We start from the raw sequence: 18,856 nt of genomic DNA on the forward strand, positions 1-18,856 counted from the left end.
TGGTCCCAACAGTTACTTTAACTCTAAAAATCTGAGTACAAGCAGAGTACTTATAAATGTACAAAATGTACCATATTATTGACATTTTAAAAATCAGTTAAAGCTTTTCTCTAATTGTCCACAGACACTGCATGCTCCAGTTAAATGACAGTAGGTAATTTGTAAACTTTTTAGGTTCGTTGTTGGCCATCTCTTAGAATTGATTGTCCTTTAATTAACTTATATTTAACATGCATATAATGTGATTCCCAATAAAAATTACAGAATTTTAATTGAAATTGAAAAGTTCTGAAAGGTCAAAATATAAATAACATGTATTATATATGTGCATACTCCAACTTACTTGGACAATCTGAAGAGATTTTAATAACAAGGCAGGTTTTCCACATGATTTAATTATCAAGTGACTTGACTGAGTATTTAGATTAGAAGAGTATAATTTGGGGTTTTTTTCCATAAAGAAAAGCTTTTTATCTTTATGTACTCATGGTTTTGCCAATACTATTTAATGAGTTTCAATTCACAAAGGTTACATTAGCCAAAATACGTCTTTTGGATGGGTAAATGTAGCCTTATTTTGGAAACAAGACCACTTGAAGAAAATGCTGAGCATAGTTTAAAATGATTTATCACGAAGTATTGCTCCTAAATGTACATAAGAATGCAAGATGGCAGCAGGCATTCTGTTATTTTACATACAATTATTGTATATAATTACAGGAAAATTATTTTCTTTTCAGTAATCCTGATGTTTTCGTATGTTCACTAAACCAAATATGCTGGACGTGTTTTTATTTATGCTCTTATTTTAGTTTGCATACACTGACTTTTTTTTAGGATTCTTCCTAATTCAGTGTTCAATATTTTTAATGAACTTTGACAGAGTAAGCTTAAATCATTATATTATTGCTGCTTTGATTTACACCATTGTAACTTTATGGAATCAGTGCAGCAACTGGTGTAAAGGGTGCAAGGGTTTATAATATCTGATGACATAAATCATACTGCTCTTCATTTCAATGAAGTGAAGCTTGTTAGGAAATAGTGGGTTTGGCCCCTTGTTAGCAATAATAATTAAAAAACTTATAATATGCAATTTTAAGCAGATAAATCTTAAAAAAAAAAAAAAAAAATAAGGGGCCAAAAGGAGGATCTGGGGAACTACAGGCCTGCCAGGATGACCTCAGTGCCAGGGAAGGTTATGGAGCAGATAACCCTGAGTGCCATCATGCGGCACGTAGAGAATAACCAGGTGATTGGGCCCAGTCAGCATGGGTTTATGAAAGGCAGGTCCTGTGTGACTAAGCTCTTCTTCTGTGACAAGGTGACCCACTTAGTGGATGAGGAAAAGGCTGTGGATGCTGTCTACCTGGACTTTAGTAAAGCATTCTCATGGAGAAACTGGCTATTCATGGCTTGGACAGACATACTCTTTGCTGGGTAAAAATCTGGCTGGATGGCTGGTCCCAAAGAGTTGTGGTAAATGGAGTTAAATCCAGTTGGTGGCCCATCACAAGTGGTGTTCCCCAGGGCTCACTATTGTTTAATATCTTACTTACTTATCTTGCTGTTAATATCTTATCTTACTGTTTAATATCTTTATCAGTGATCTGGACGAGGGGATCGAGTGCACCCTCAGTAAGTTTGCAGATGACACCAAGTTGGGTGGGAGTGTTGATCTGCTGGATGGCAGGAAGGCTCTACAGAGGGATCTGGACAGGCTGGATCGATGGTCTGAGGCCAGTTGTATGAGGTTCAACAAGGCTGAGTGCCAGGTCCCGCACTTCGGTCATAACAACCCCATGCAACTCTACAGGCTTGGGGAGGAGTGGCTGGAGAGCTGCCTGGAGGAAAAGGACCTGGGGGTGTTGGTTGACAGCTGGCTGAATATGAGCCAGCAGTGTGCCCAGGTGGCCAAGAAGGCCAATAGCATCCTGGCTTGTATCGGAACTAGTGTGGCCAACAGGACTAGGGGAGTGATTGTCCCTAAGTACTTGGCACTGGTGAGGCTGCACCTCAAATGTTGTGTTCAGTTTTGGGCCCCTCACTACAAGAAAGCCATTGAGGTTCTGGACTGTGTCCAAAGAATGGCAATGAGGCTGGTGAAGGGTCTGGAGAACAAGTCTTATGAGGAGTGGCTGAGGGAGCTGGGGTTGTTTAGCCTGGAGAAGAGGAGGCTGAGGGGAGACCTTATTGCTCTCTACAACTACCTGAAAGGAGGTTGTAGCCAGGTGGGGGTCGGTCTCTTCTGCCAAGTAACAAGCAATAGCACAAGAGGAAATGGCCTCAAGTTGTACCGGGGGAAGTTTAGATTGGATATTAGGAAAAATTTTTTCACTGAAAGTCTAGTCAGGCACTGGAACAGGCTGCCAAGGGAAGTGGTTGAGTCCCCATCCCTGGAGATAATTTGAAAGACGTGTAGATGTGGTGCTTAGGGACATGGTTCAGTGGTGGACTTGGCAGTGCTGGATTAACGGCTGGACTTGATGATCTTAAAGCTCTTTTCCAATTTAAACAATTCTATGATTCCGTGATTCTAAGTGCTGTTTAAGGTACAGTAGGGTACCTCAAGCATTCAGGTGTTGTTGGTAGATAGGGCACCTATGTGAAACCTATGATGTACTGGGGACCTGAGGGGATACCTGAAAGTATATTTGACAGCATGAGACATCTATGTATGAGCAAGTTAATTCAGTCCTTAAATCAGAGTACCACATGAAGCTGTCAGTGACTGTTCATTAAGAAAATAAGGAGGTGAGGGGGTAAATTTAAGAGAAATATTTTAATTTCTGCTTTGCCCACAAGCTCTGTCATGTGCAGCATGGAGGCAGCATCCAGGCACTAGATAGAAGCAAGAATGCTTGCATTTATCTGGGCCTTGACTATTTGGTTTTTGAATTCCTCTTCCTTTTTCCTCTTCCCTCTCTGCATTCCTTTTCCCATTTAACGACAGCTTGAGTATGAGTCTATATTGGAATGATTGTGAGTGTAATTTCAGTGGCTGTGCAAAGATGGGATGTGGGGGGGCAGGTGCCCTAGATGCTCCAACAGGTATTCTAGATGCATCCTCGATCCACTTAGGACCTACAGCTCTGCAGTTACCTCTTTCATACCAGAGAAATCACAGTACTCTCAGGTCAGCTCTGCATGGGAAAGGAGTCATGGTGTGAATTCATATTCTAGAGTTTTGCAACCACATATTGTCGATCTGCTTTCTGTAGTACAACTACTGAAGAAGAGACCCAGAGCCCATACTGTGCTACTTGAAGCATGATTCGAGTGCCTACGTGCTCTCTCAGTCCAGCAAGACTGTAAGTGCTGCTTGCTTTACACCTGAGATATATTTTTCTTCCTCCTGCAAGATCCTAATATGTGTAAATTGAAGAATCTTTAATTCACCCCCATTATGGGTGCTGCACATCCTAATTGTGTAGCACTGTTATCAATGGGCAAAGTATTTATTCTTAACCTAAACTTCCAGAGGGGCAAATCCATTAAGCCATCTGTCTCACATACATTGATAAAATTTGGTGCACTGCTACAGTGGTACTGCAATTTTTTATCAATAAAAAAATTGCTGTGTGAATATGTATTTTTATGTGATGATCTGTTTGTTAAAACCTTTACTCATAAGTTTGTAGACAAACACTTCTCTTATTGAAGAGCAACAAAACTCATACATTTCGTGTCCAAAATACTCTCTCCTAACTACTGTCTTTCTTACACATACTGTGTGGAATAAACTCTATGTGCCACCAACTGAAGATGATATGCCAATATGGAGCAGGAAATGGAAATACATTTGGTCAGAGAACAAACAGAAAGACAGAACAGAAGAGAAAAATCTGTAGACTGCCAGTTAGGTCATACCAGTTTTGGACAGGAAAGACAATGTCACTCTTGATATTTGAAGGTCATCTTGTACAGTTGGATAGTTTTGTACTCCAAGAAGTACTTTAGGACTGAGTAAGTACTAGCAATGGTGAGCCTGACGCTGTAGTCCAGTGAGCATTCCTATGTCCTGTCCCTCGATTATTACTTAAAGGCAAAGTTTGCTATGTAATGAGAAGAAGTCTCAGACTAGAGATTTCTGTTGTCAGCTAAGTAGTCTAACAACTAGGCAAGAGGTAGATGACCGATGTCCTAATGGAGAAATGAAAAACATGGAGTTATCCTGTATCCTGTGGTTGAAAAATGCTCTTGCAAAGGAAAAAGCATGTATTTGAGTCTACTGAAGCTCAGGTGGGCATGCTAGGTGGTCTGTTTTCTTTGTAGATAACATTAAGTGTTTATATAAAATACAGGCATTACTATCTGAGTTTTTCAATGGAAGAAAACCCAGTTGCTGTGTTTTATGGTTGATTTGTATTACATGTTCAGTGTGGGTTTTGGGGGTTTTGGTTTTGTTTGTTTTTTTGTGAAATGTAGAAATATGATTTTGTGGCAATTGTATAGGAGACTGGAATTTGTTTTCTATAACTAGGTAAGACCAGAGAGAAGAACGCTTACAAAATCCATTAACTGGAAAAAGGATTAAATCTATGGGTTTAGGCAATATGAGATCTCTAAAGTAAGTAGAGAGAAAACTGTGGCTGAATATGTGTAGCAGATTTTATCAATATCTTATTTCTATTTTAATTTTTTAAAAATTAGGCTCAATAGAAAAACCTGTTACATGGAACAGTCTAAGTTTAGTGGGTCAGAGTTACAAGTTGAACTCTCATTGTGTTACTTGTCATTGAAATTATGTATATAAATCTTTGTGTTTTGGCATGACTGTATATAACTATGTCGTATTTCTCAGATGTCCCACATTTTATGGAGTCTAAATATAGCACAGTGTTATGAAAAAGTGAAACTTTTGAATTTTTTCACTTCAATATTTATTAACAACACAATTGCTGAATCAAAACTAAGATCATGGAATATTTTGTTTATATAAAATCTATTTTGCTTTATATTAAGCTTTCTGTATGAAGTTTTTCTTGTATTTTGCCAATGCAACTTTGCAACCACCGATGTTGAGCATAATCTTGTTTTCACTAAGTTAATACAATTTTGCATTAAATACAGACAGATCATGCTAATATTAAAAATCCTGTGAAAATGGAATTATCATCATCCTCATTTTACTGTCATCACTCTGAAGTTACAACTGTATTACTGAGCAGTGTTTACATCTCATTGGAGAAGTATTGTATGTGTTACCAGAAAGATTGTGTAAGAAGCACTCCTCGAATGGATGATGCACGCAAGAGATGCTGAAGTGTTTCTGCGCTCTCAGCACAGCCCCTGCTGTAGGCTCTGCAGTAAGTTACAGCTCCTGTGATGGTGGCGCTCCTCTTCTTTTGCAGGTGAAGGAATGAAGGCAGTTAGGATTTGTTTTTACTCTGCTGTGCGTGACCCAGACAGCTCAGATACCAGAACAGTAGCAACAAAACTTCTTCTAGGTAAATGCCTGGCTCCCATTATTCTCCGACCTGGAGCAAGGTGAAATTAATGATTACCTTGTTATTCCTTGAATTGAAGTTCAGTTTCTGGTCAGATAAAATAGGTGTAACCTAGCCCTTTATCAAGGTAATTTATTAATTTGCAGTCTTTCAGAGAGTGCAATAAGTCTGAATTTTCAGCAGAGAATAGGTCTGTTTGTATCACCAAGAACTCCTAACCCGCTGTTTCCCATATTTTGGAGAAAAAAGCCAACAGCAGCAAAGTGGTGGAGGGACATAAATATTCCACAGGTCCGAGACCTGTCTTCAGAAACTGCAACCAAATAAACAAACAAATAAATAAAATGTGAGAAGTACAGAACATTCTTCAGCAGGAGCAGGAGGGCAAGATAGCACCCAATAACGAAAAATCCTGCATGCATAAGGAATTATTATATAGAATTATTTTTTCAAAGAAGAAACGAGTGTGATCTAAGTCTAGTGAATAGTCATGTTTCTGTTGGCTTCAGTAAAATAATATCTGCTAATATAAAAACAGGTAATCGTAACAGGTGGGCAGTAATTGAATATAAATGTGACTTCACTCATTATTAAAAGGGGAAAGGACACAGAGGTATGTTGAGTTAGCATAATGATTAAGATAATTTTGTAATATAAGAGGTTTTCTAAAAAATAAATTTGAAAAGGGCCTAAACAGCGGATGGCTTGATCAAGCGTTCTGTGTACCGAAACTTAAAAAAGAAGAAAGAAAGGGAAAGGGAAATATAGTTTTCTAATTTAAATGTGTTGCAATTGTAAAAAACAACTGATGTTATATGTAATTGGAGTTTAAGCCTCATTTTTGTGTACCAAGATGTGGACTGAAAGTTTCAAAGTATTTGGTTTAGGTTATCAATTAAAAATGAGAACTGGATGCACAACACAATTCATATATTAGAAGAGAAAACAAAAATAAGGATATAAATAAAATAAAAAAAAATAAGTTAATAGAAACAAGGGAATTTTACCACCAGATTAAATATTTGCCTTTAAAATAATGATAGTGAAGCATCGAACAATGTTTCATCTGCTGAGACTGAGACTAAAAAAGTTACAAAAAAATCCTCACAAAGCATGTATTTCTCCAAAATATGCTCCAAAATATACATGTTTAGATGAAATAAGCTCATACAAATCCCCATAAACCTAGTATATTCATATCTGTGTAGCTGCTATTTTGAATGGAATAGCAGAAGAGTCATAGCTCAACAACATGGCAGGCGGCACTTCTACTCTCTGAAAAGCGATGTGCTATATTTATATTAATATATAAATATCTTATTTAGCAGTATTTTTATTATAAATTATAAATATATTACTTGAAATATGCATTATCTAATATAAAACTAATGCTAATAAAACGAATGTAGTAAGTGGTTCTTATATGAAAGCATCTCTGAAAACACGATTTTATTAAAGAAACATCCCAATTTAAAAATGAGAGACTAACATAAGCTTCAAATAGGACAAACTGTTCTTAGACTAGGAATAATAGATAACAGATTGAACATTCTGAAAAAAAAGTGCAAATGCACAACACTAATTATCTTACAGATATAATACAAGAAACTCTAAGATATGTGTTAAAAAGGAGGAAAGTTTGAAATAGATTGGTTTCTATAAAATTAAACCTAAATTATTCCAACAGAAAAAAATTTATAGGTCCAGATTATGAGTCATTCAAAAGAATTTGGAGATATATTTAATTATTTTCTCCAGATACATTTATAGCTAAGTCTGAAAGATTGCAGTGTGATTCCAGAGCAAAACCACTAAAGCTTGAAGTTGCAGATCTAGATGCTTCATGTATCTGCAGTGCTAGAGAATATGGGTATTGCAAAATGGTATCTCTACTCAAGAAATATAAACTGCTTTGAATAGACTTAAGGTTTGGTAAGGCATCCACAGATAACTGTCAGAATGATTAGTGTTCTTTACCTGAAAAGTACCATGCTTCAAGTTGAAGGAGAAGTATAACTGTGTGGGGTTGTGTTTGTTTTCTTTTTTTTTCTACTGGGATTGAAAAGAGAAATTAAATTATGTTTGGGAGCACTCATGTTTTACTGAGGGAAAGTAACTTCCAAATAACAGTCAATAAATTGATTGTGACTATCTTTATCTCTAGTAGGACACAAAGGATTGTATTTCAAAGGCGAAAAATGAGAAACAGCTATTGTCATTTTGATGAAGTTTACAATATCGTGTCTATTCCTCAAAAGCTTGTCATATGTACTGAATTTTTAACTCTATACTGATATAAAAATATTAAAAGATTCATTTCAGTAGAGACTAGATGAGTGAAAGTGAATGCAGGAGATCATAGAAGGACAATTTTGTAAATACTAGATTCAATGAGAAAGGCAAGCAACTGCCTTTGGCACTTGAATAAGTAAAGCCAAAGAAAGCCTTTGACTGTGTAGAGTAGGAGTCTCCGAAAATAGTTCTGTAAGATTTCACTGATAGTTTGAAAACTACTGAAAACTATTGCTGTGATCTTTGAGCCACAGTAAAGTCACAGCGGAATCCACCTGTGTTCAGACTGCTGAACAAGTATGTCTTTTCCCCCATCATTTCTGTTAGAATAAATGTGCAATAAAATTGGAAAACAAAAGGAATATAATGGGTTAGCATAATAAGGATACAGTGTAAACAGTAAGGACTTAATATTGTTTTTTTATGGAAGAGGACATGACAGATGCATAGTCAAGGTTTCATCTGCGTTTTTATTTAAAGCTTGCTTTTCCTTTTTGCTTCTATATTTCCTCCCAAATTCTCAAACCTGTTGGTATGAAAATGCCTCTGGGTACAAAACTATGCAGGAGATGATATGCTAAAATGTTAACAATGGTTGCTTTTTTTTTTTTTTTTTTTTTTAAACAGAAGCTCCAAAGGACAGGATCTGTTACTTATGGATATTTGTTAAGAAAGTAATGTAGTCCAATAGGAACAGAATTTAACACATTTTAGTCCACTATGGATATCCACCATAAAGATGAATCAGAAGGCATAATGGCAACTAAACTCCCTGTATTGGCTGCAGAAGGCACCAGAAGGACTTATGTTGGTTTCCTAAAATTTGGCAATACAAATAAATAAAATTTGTCCATTGAGTTCTTGCACTGTATATGAGACAACATTGTTTCAGAAAGCAGAATAATTATCTGAAATGAAAGGCAGAACTGGTTAAAATCTAATCTGAAGATAATTTGCCTGTAAGTGATCTAGAAGAAATAAATCAGCAAATACTACAGAATAATGAAATAAAAAGTTTCAGAAACTTGAAAACTTCTAAAAGTATGCTGACATGGAAGAAGGATAATGAGAAACTAACTGGTACATTAGGACCTCTTAATGATCTGTAAATAAAGAGAAAGCAAGGATTAGTAAAAAGAGTAACACAGCTGGAAGTAAGGGGAGAAGACTAAAAAGACTTACAAAAGCCAAAAACATAAAAAACAATGAAAGGGAAAAGTGCACAATACAATGGTAAAATAAAAAGTGGGGCCTAACTAGACAAGCATTATTATGGCAGGAAAGAACTGGGTGTTTCAATGGACTGCAAACTTACTGTAAATTAGCAGCATTATTTATGCTTCTGCCCAAATAAATCAGGAATAATTCCTTTATAGGGGAAAACTCTGCAGTGCATTACAAAAGTGCATAATGGTACTATTGCAGCTGTGATAATCTAAATTATATTCATGGGGCTAATAAAACATCTTACCTTTCCCTACAACCTCTGCCTCATTAAGCGTGTAAGACATAGAAGGTAATGATGATGCTTTGTTTGGCATGGGAGACATCTGGCATAATGCCTCTAGGATTGGGCAGTGGACTTAAAATAAAAAAAAGACTAATAGAAGAGAGTTTAGAGGACAGCGATACAAATTATTAGAGATATGAAATAAAAACATCAAGAGAAAGAAGAAACTGAGGCAGCACAGTGATATTGGGCTTGAAATATTAAATAAAATGTAAAGGAAAGGAGCAGGTGATTAAATATACTTCGTATCTATTAACGGTAGAACAAGAAATAGTACACTTATTTTCGCAACAAAATTATTTAATTATTTTGTTTAGATATTAACATGAATTTACCAAGTTTCTTGATGACTATCTAGGGAGGTTGTAGCATCTCAATGCTAAGAGATTTTTCAGGATAGGAGTCAGAGGTGGGATAATGGATCTTCAATCCAAGCTGAGAAGTCATTCATCACAGAAAATGACAGCGTTTTCCTTGGAGCATGACTGTTTGTTATGCATCCTGTGGGTCCGTGATGCGTCTCCGTCATCACAGTGTAATTTCAGAAAGTTCCCGTGATTGCCAGAGTGTTGGACAGCTGACTTAGCACCTGCGTCAACTGTTCACAGCTTCTGCTGGCTGTGCAGTTTTAGTGGGTTAACTGTGGCTGGCTGTCAGATACCCATCCAGCTGCTCTCTCACTCCCCCTCTTCAAACAGGACAGGAGGAGAAAATGAGATGGAAAAGCTCCTGCGTCAACATAAAGACAGAAAGATTGCTTCCCAGTTACTGTCATGGGAAAAGCATACTTAACTTGGGAAAATGAATTTAATTTATTGCCAATTCAAATAGATTTCGATGATGGGAAACAGACAAAAATCTAAACACCTTATACCCATCCCCCTCTTCCCAGGCTCAACTTCACTCTCATTGCTGACTTGTCTACCTCCTCCCTCCACCATGCAGCACAGGAGGATGGGGAATGGGGGTTGTGGTCAGTTCATGACAGCTCCTCTCTGGCACTTCTTCTTCTTCATGCTTTTCCCCTGCTCCAACACAGGCTCTCCGTGCTGCCAGAACCTTGACACCTACACCCAGTACAGTAGACAAGACAGTCTTGGACAGTAATAACTGCCAGTTTTGTAGTATCTTAACAGCATTATAGCTACAGGTCATCAGTAATGTGTGTCAACCTGCAGAATAAAGGCCAAATTACAGTGCCGGTCCTTCCTGGAGAGGAACAGGAGTTGATCAGTTTGGGGTGGGGGGATAGGGACTTTAAGTTACAACTCTACAGGTACATCTTTGTAAGTTTCATTGCTGTGTCTCTAAAGAGTTAATTAATACCACTAAAACCTTCCCTTTTGTTAGTCTATTGACTACATTTGTTCTCATCTCATATCTGTCCAGTTCTCCAAGAGCTGTTCAGCAAATCTATATCTTCCATCAGAAAAGCCTATCTCAGTCAGATAAAATCAGATAATCCAGACATCAGATAAACCTTTTAACTTAAATTATTGATCTATTTTACACAATCACAGAGAATGAAATAAAAAGTTGTTTTCTGTTGAACAGGTATGGAAGTTTAGGAAGATGTCTCAGATGTCTAGGGAAACAAACTTTGAATTTTTTGCTGGGACAGTTCAGTTCCTGATTGTGATATTCAAGATATCTTGATATGCAAGATCTGTGTCAGATTTTAATGAAAAGCACATTATTTTCTGAAAACTTAGGTGTTATAGATGATTTAGTAATTTCAATAGAATTATTATCATACACATTGTTTTCTACTGTCCACATATGTTCATGTCCATATGAGGAAGTATATTATCCTTACAGATGTGTCCATAAATCATGAATACCTCTTCTTTTAGCTGACTTCCCATACAATTATATAAAATTTAAATTTGAGAAAAAGTTTAGGCCTTCACTGAAACAGAGAGGGGAGTAGGCTTGCCACAAGTCCTGTGTTAAAATCATAACACATTCTGAATTTATTCTTTTTACATTTTAAGATTTTGGATGAAATTTTTTGTGTAAAGCCAACGCTACAGTGTTTTTTGAGTCAGGTAAAACATGGAGTAGAATTTGTTATTTGATGATCATCTGCAAAAGACAGAAGACTTTCTAAATTATATTTTATGACTGGATTTCTTGTTGAGGAAAATTTCAAAGTTCTCTGCATGTAAAAGGTCCTCTGGCAGGGCTTATTGCTAGGACTGAATGAAGAAATTAACAACAATAATATCTGAAGAGCACATTAGAACAAAGTAGAATAGACGGGTATGTATATGTAAGAAAATGGCAAATTTGGGGAAAACAATCAATGTCTGAAGATGAAAATACTTTTTGAAGAAGGAATGAGTGGTGGTGAATGGAGTCAAATCCAGTTGGCGGCTGGTCACAAGTGGTGTTCCCCAGGGCTCAGTGTTGGGGCCAGTCCTGTTCAATATCGTCATTGATGATCTGGAGGAGGGGATTGAGTGCACCCTCAGTAAGTTTGCAGATGACACCAAGTTGGGTGGAAGTGTCGATCTGCTAGAGGGTAGGAAGGCCCTACAGAGGGACCTGGACAGGCCGGACCGATGGGCTGAGGCCAGATGCATGAGATTCAACAAGGCTAAGTGCCGGGTCCTGCGCTTCAGTCACAACAACCCCATGCAACTCTACAGGCTTGTGGAGGAGTGGCTGGAGAGCTGCCTGGTGGAAAAGGACCTGGGGGTGTTGGTTGACAGCTGGCTGAACATGAGTCAGCAGTGTGCTCAGGTGGCCAAGAAGGCCAATGGCATCCTGGCCTGTATCAGGAACACCGTGGCCAGCAGGACCAGGGAGGTGATAGTGCCCCTGTACTCGGCACTGGTGAGGCCGCACCTCGAGTACTGTGTTCAGTTTTGGGCGCCTCACTACAAGAAGGACACTGAGGTGCTGGAGCGTGTCCAAAGAAGGGCAACGAAGTTGGTGAAGGGTCTGGAGCACATGTCTTATGAGGAGCAGCTGAGGGAGCTGGGGTTGCTTAGCTTGGAGAAGAGGAGGCTGAGGGGGGACCTTATTGCTCTCTACAAGTACCTGAAAGGAGGTTGTAGCGAGGTGGGGGTCGGTCTCTTCTCCCTAGTAACGAGTGATAGAATGAGAGGAAACGGCCTCAAGCTGCGCCAGGGGAAGTTTAGGTTAGATATTAGGAAAAACTTCTTCACCGAAAGTGTAGTCAGGCACTGGAACAGGCTGCCCAGGGAAGTGGTTGAGTCCCCATCCCTGGAGGTATTTAAAGAACGGATAGATACGGTGCTTGAAGACATGGTATAGATGGACTTGGCAGTGATAGGTTGACGGTTGGACTCGATGATCTTAAGGGTCTTTTCCAAACTTGATGGTTCTATGATTCTATGTTTACACTGGAAATGATTTTTTTTATGATACAATCTTATTACATGATATTTTTGTTAAATACATGCCATATAAATACAGAGATAAAACATCAGGGTAATGTTTCTATTCTGAGAAAAGAGTTAAACAGTTTACTGAGAGAGAATGATGCAATAATGAAGTTAAACAACAGCTATAAACAAGAGAATCATATGCTGTATATTTTTGACAATCAAAATTATATTTTTAAGTGTTTCCCTGTAATGTGTATGTTTGTATACTGAGTAATATTTTCTGTATGAAACGTATAATTCCTGGAAACAGGAGAGAAATTAAAAATTAAGCTTAAAAGTAAGCTTTCCTTTTGTCTCATTTATTGTTTTTGTAAATAGACAGTCTTTAAAAAAACAAAATTTCTTGATCAGTTCTCTAGAACATATAGATTAAGATTAAGTTTTGGTTTTGCCTTACCTTCCTCTATATTCTTTCTTTTTTTTTTTTGGCAAGAAACGTTATTCAAGCAATGCTTGAATATCCTTTTTCTATTCTGTGTTTAGGGTACTCAGTAAATTTCTTTTATGTGGAGACTTTGTGATGTGAGAATTTAAGCTATTTTAGAACCTATTCTCTTAAAAAAAAATCCTATATATTGGCGCTATAGAGAAAAGTATCACTTTGGATCACAGCACCCAGCTATTAATTCTTACAGTCTATTACACTGCAGATGGTTTAAGGTGAATGGCTCAATTCTCGGCTGCAATGAGTCACTTAAAAGGTTAAGCAAACAAATCTCTATAGTAAACAGCTTCTCAGCTTCTGAAAGAACAAAAGCTTTCCCTCCTTTTTCTGTATATCAGTGTTTCAATTTCTCATTCAAAAAGCTCAACCGATGAAACATTTTACTTCATTAGCCAGTTATGTTCCTAAAGAGCTCTCCTTGTATTGTTATTGCTTGATTTCACAAGTCCTTTTCTGAAGAGGCATGAACAGGGGAAGTTGCTAGGGAAGGAGTGAAAATAGCCTCTATATTTAGTCTCATAATCTCTCAGCACTGTTCTAAACAACAGCAGATTTTAGTACCCATCAGAACAGGCATTTTTCATCCATATTCGTCCTATACTCTGTGTGCTCCCTTCTCAGATATGCCTGTTATGCGTGGTGCAGTCAGAAGCACGGCAGTGGTGGTTAGCACATCTTACACAACCAGTCCAGCTTCTCCACAATGGTTTGCTTGGAAAACACAATATTTATCATTGATATGGCAGAGATAACGGGCTTGGAGCAGTCTGTGTGACTGAGTAGCTGTTTACTTTGTAAACTTTTCTAATTTGCCCCCTTCAACCTACATTGCACCTATAGGTCCATCTTCAACTCTGAAAATTATTTTGAAAGCTGAGTTATTAGGTTAAAAAACAGTTATTGATATTCCTCCTGTAGTCTGATATTTTTCCCTCGTGTAGTTGTGGAGAGTGAACAGTAAGTTATCATCTGTTGCATGTCAGAAGGGACATGCAGAAATGGAAAATGTTTGTATAGTCAACATTTTTAACTAAATCCCAGAACTTTCTGAGATTTGTTGCTATCTCCTTGTCTATAATGCAACTCTAGTTTTGTAATCGTATTTTTTAATGTTGCACAAGGATGCAGAATTATGACCCTATTAGACAAGAATCTGAACACCTCTCTCAAGGTCAGAGGAAACTGAATGAAATTAATACCACTGAAATAATACTTAATGTTTTTTATAAACCCTTGAACTGTTTTTTGTAGAGGAACAACCTTTTCAAAATACTTTGTCATACATGCCAGCTTGTGATGTTTTTTTGGATAACAGTGTTTTTGATATATAGAGTATATTAGCAAGTTATATTTGTTCTTTTTTCCCCAGCTTTTTTCTTTTTAAAGCTGCTTGAGAGCTCACACTGCCAGAAATGTATGTATTATGAGCTAAGTTCCACTTCTTTGACTAAGCAAATAGTTCCATCCATTTCACTAGCAGAGTTCCTGAAATATAGGGCAATGTAATGAAACCACAAAATTTGCACTGATTTGTACTATATTTGCACTTCCTATTTTGAGTATAGTTTTCTATTACTGCCAGGAGATATTGCAAGCAGTATCTTGCAAATAGAAAATTAGTCACTCAGGTTATCAGACATGTCAGTCTCCCATCTTCATACCCTTTTTCTTTGCTTTCTGGGCCCTTTTTACTTTGATTTGGTAGCATAGCTCATACTCTATTCTATTACTGACTTAATTTAATGGCAATTCATTAGGAGTAAAAAATATTGTAATCCGAAATTTGTATTCAGGAAATATTTTATTGTCATTGAGCCTAAGGAATAAAATTCATGCAAATTCTGAGCCCTTACTGATCAAGGGTTTAATATCAGCCTGTCTTTGAGAAGCTTTGTGAAGTTTCAGCTCTGAGGGTAATTCACAAATGAGCAATTCCAAAAATTATGCGTTTATAAGTAGACTAAATAAAAAATTGGATACTGTTACTATATTTAAGAGATTGATCAATACATTACTAATTGTAGTTATACACTGGATCTTTATTTTAAAATGTCCCTGGAGAGAACTGGAGTATTTTTGTTTTAATAAAATATTAATTTCATGAGCAGCAGGAATATTGTTGTGATTAACAAAGAAAACATAAGAATAAATTAATATGATAAAGCCTGGGTTTGCTTTAAACTGGCCTTGATCTGGAGGACCAGAACCTGAGCTTCAGCACACACATGTATTTTTTAAAACCTTTATGAAGAAAAGTACAATGTGACTTTCCTTGCTACTTTTTATTGCACCTACCAGTCTGATGCTGAGCCCTGATAGGCGTGGCAAAGAAAGAAAAAAATAGAACTGACTTTCAAGGAGGAATGTGAAATAAGAATAGTAATGCACTTGGTAGTAGTTGCATAAAACAAATAAATTGGTATAAGAACAAAGCAAGGTGAGTAACACCCTTATGACTAGAAAAAAACCCTGAAGTGGTAATGGGGGTGTGGGTCATGCTGTGGGAGGAATGAAGAAATGTGAACAGTACTCATGGCTGATTGGAGGCAAGTTATATTAGTGATATAACCTCTGCAGGGTTTTTTAGTTAGTTTTTGATTAAATGAGATATACGAATTTTCACTTAAATGGGGTAAAATAAGTGAAGGCCATTTTCAGTGATAATATAGGATATGTAAAATAAATATCTATTCTATATTTTTAATATAATTTTCCTCACCTCTTAACATAAAACTGTTACATTTTAACACCCCTAACTCCTATTAATATCTCGAGGAAAGGTAGAACCTATGACCTGATGACCAACTTTGTGAGCACATACGTGCATGTATCCTTGTAACAGACAGAATGGATATGGAGGGAAAACAGTAAAAATAGTATCTCATCAATAAATAGTATTTCTTTACTGACAAATAGCACCTAAAAATATTAGTTGAATACCAGGTTGGGCTCATCTTTCTTCCTCCTAAAACTTAAAATCTAGTCTGCCTAACTTTTATTAACCATTAATTGCAAAAAAATTAAGGTGTTATGAATGAATAAATTGTACAAGAATTAAAGTATATTTCTAGGATACATTGCTTATTTTGGTAGCACATGAGCAAACATGAATATGTATTATTTGAGTTTATACTACCCTCTTTTTTAATTTGTCATGAAGAAAAACAAACATTGCACCTACAAGGTATTCCAGCTCCCTCTTCTTTTCATCTTTACTTCCTTTTTTGCTTGAAGATTCCTTACAAGTGTAAAGATCAAACCTCTTCTGCCAGAATAATATGGTTAAATACATGAATTGCTTTTTATACAGTCAAAAAAAGCTGGAAACACTGAACATCTGAAAGCTTTTCTACAGAGGAAAAAGCAGAAATTTCACCTTATTTTAAGAAATACTGAGCTAGATGCACCGCATAACATATGTTCACTGGTATTTTGGCTTCTTCAAAAGCCAGAATGCCTGTAATATAAAATTTTCTTTTAAAAAAAAAAAGGTGAGGGATGCAAATTACTATCTAGAAAAAATGAACAGAAGGATTTTTGCTTGAGAGCTTATCTTCTAGCAGAATTGAAAAGAAAGAAAGAGAGAGGGAAAGAACATGAGGATAACCATATGGGAGTCAGTAAGTCACTTAGCTACTGAACAAAGAACTCTAGTTCCCCTCCCTTTTAAGTTTCTTCCATGCATGAATTTATCACTCTTGTTTGGTTTTCAGAAATATCCATTTTATGTACTAGAGATTCGGTCCCCTTCACAAACCAGTACAAAATATGCCATGCCAAAAAGTAACATTTTCTAAGTGATTTAGAATTTAACTCCTTAAAGTCTCTGAAAATTCCTTTGCTCTGTTATCTCTTCCATAAAAGTGCTTCTTGGACCCAGCTAATCTCCTAAGCAGCAGATTTAGGACCTGATTAGATTGCCATTACCTGTCAGGAGAATTTTGACACTTATTTCACATGAGAGCAGGACTAAGTCTGCAATCCTGTGGTAATCATGATTTCGAGGTCTTAAAAACCACCTTTCCCTTGAGTATTATGGTCATTAGTGTTTTGGAGTCAGCATTTCATAATTAGCTGTTTCATTTCTTAAAAGCCAGCCTTTAAGATATACTTTAGTATTTAGAAAACTGAAATGAACTTTAGGGTATAAAGCTGTTTCCATCAAGTCTAGATGAATTACAGATTGAAGCAGCAAATGGGTGCCAAAGCACCAAATGTAGAATAGACTGGGGAGGCAAAACCCCACAGAGTTTTGCATTTTGGTTTTTGTGTACTTATACACTACCTTCTCAAAGCCTCTAAAATAGGGCATGAATTTTTTAATCATAAATGTTATATACATATATTTTTATAAACATCTTAAATAAAAAATCCCTTAAATGCACATTGGCAAATGGCATTGTCTTAATCTACATATGTCTTGAATGCAATAGAGGTGTTGGTATCTGAGATTTTTAGGAGCACAAAATTGTGTGAAACATATTACTAGCATATGACTTTATGGCAAAATTGCAAAGGATACACCCTACTGTCATACCACGGTACCTTTACAAACATGCCCTTAAAATAAGCTATTGGCAGAGTGGGTTGCATTACAACCAGAGCATTAAGAAAACTGTACTTTTAGTGCCAACAGATTTTTACTTGTAGTACCCAGGCTAAACCAGGGCTTGGGCAGCTCTTTGAGCATAGCTTATCCATCTAAAGCCAAATTTATTATTCCCTTTTCTGACATTATGTTCTCTTGGTATTAAAACACATCTTCACAAGCTAAATGACTGTGGCTCCTTGGGGTTTGGAAGTACAATTATAGTGAAAGCAAAGTAAACACTGTTTCAATTACAATCATTAGTGAAATATGTGGAGGGGTTTGCAGTGCTGTTATAATTATAATTTTGTCAAAGTTAGCTTTATTATTCCTTGTTATCAGAGGATTATAACTCTACAGCGAACACTGAGAAATTTCTGAACAAGTTTCTTTTGATTGATAAACAATTTTCTTCTCAAGTAAACAAATAAATCTGTACCCACTCAGTTGTTTAATGTACAAATGGCTTGGAAAAAGAAATTTGAGACTTTTTGCCCCAGAAACATACTTTTTTGAAGAGAGGAAGAGGGAAAGGCAATGTCTCCTTCATATCAAACCTTTAGAAAATAGCTGGAAAAATTATTGTTGGAGCATATTCTGCTCCTTTTTTGGGACAAAAAGCATCATGTCCTGTCTAAAGCAATGGGAGATATAATTTCATGTCATTCATTCTGTCTCCACCATGACCTTTTTTGAAGATGGCCACCATGTGTGCGATAGGGTGCAATGGACGTTTGTACAGCTCATGCCATCTCTGGACCATGGATGGACTCTTGAAGTAGGCCAGTCTTCCAGGCTGGAAAGGGGGATTCCTGGAAAGGACCTATGAGGGACTGTCAATACCTCAGTGCTCCAACTGGTATACATTAAAGTGTTGCTTGCATTGCTGGGATAAGAAAATGAAGAGTGTAATCATCGTTAGTGTAATACAGTTATAGCACCCATAAAGTTGGTGTAACTACTGTGGTTTTAGTCTGATATCATTAAAATCAGACCATGGCCCTTTGCTCCTTACATATTTTTCTTTAAGTGATAAACTTTAAATTACTCCTTAGACTATAGGTGGCTTTGTTTGTTTACTTGATGTATTTAGTCAGACTCAGAAATATTTTGGTAACAAGTTAAGTGTCCTGTCATGATGAATTCATTTTATAT

This window comes from Platalea leucorodia (genome assembly GCF_965183815.1).
Source record: "Platalea leucorodia genome assembly, chromosome: 3".
NCBI lineage: Eukaryota > Metazoa > Chordata > Aves > Pelecaniformes > Threskiornithidae > Platalea > Platalea leucorodia.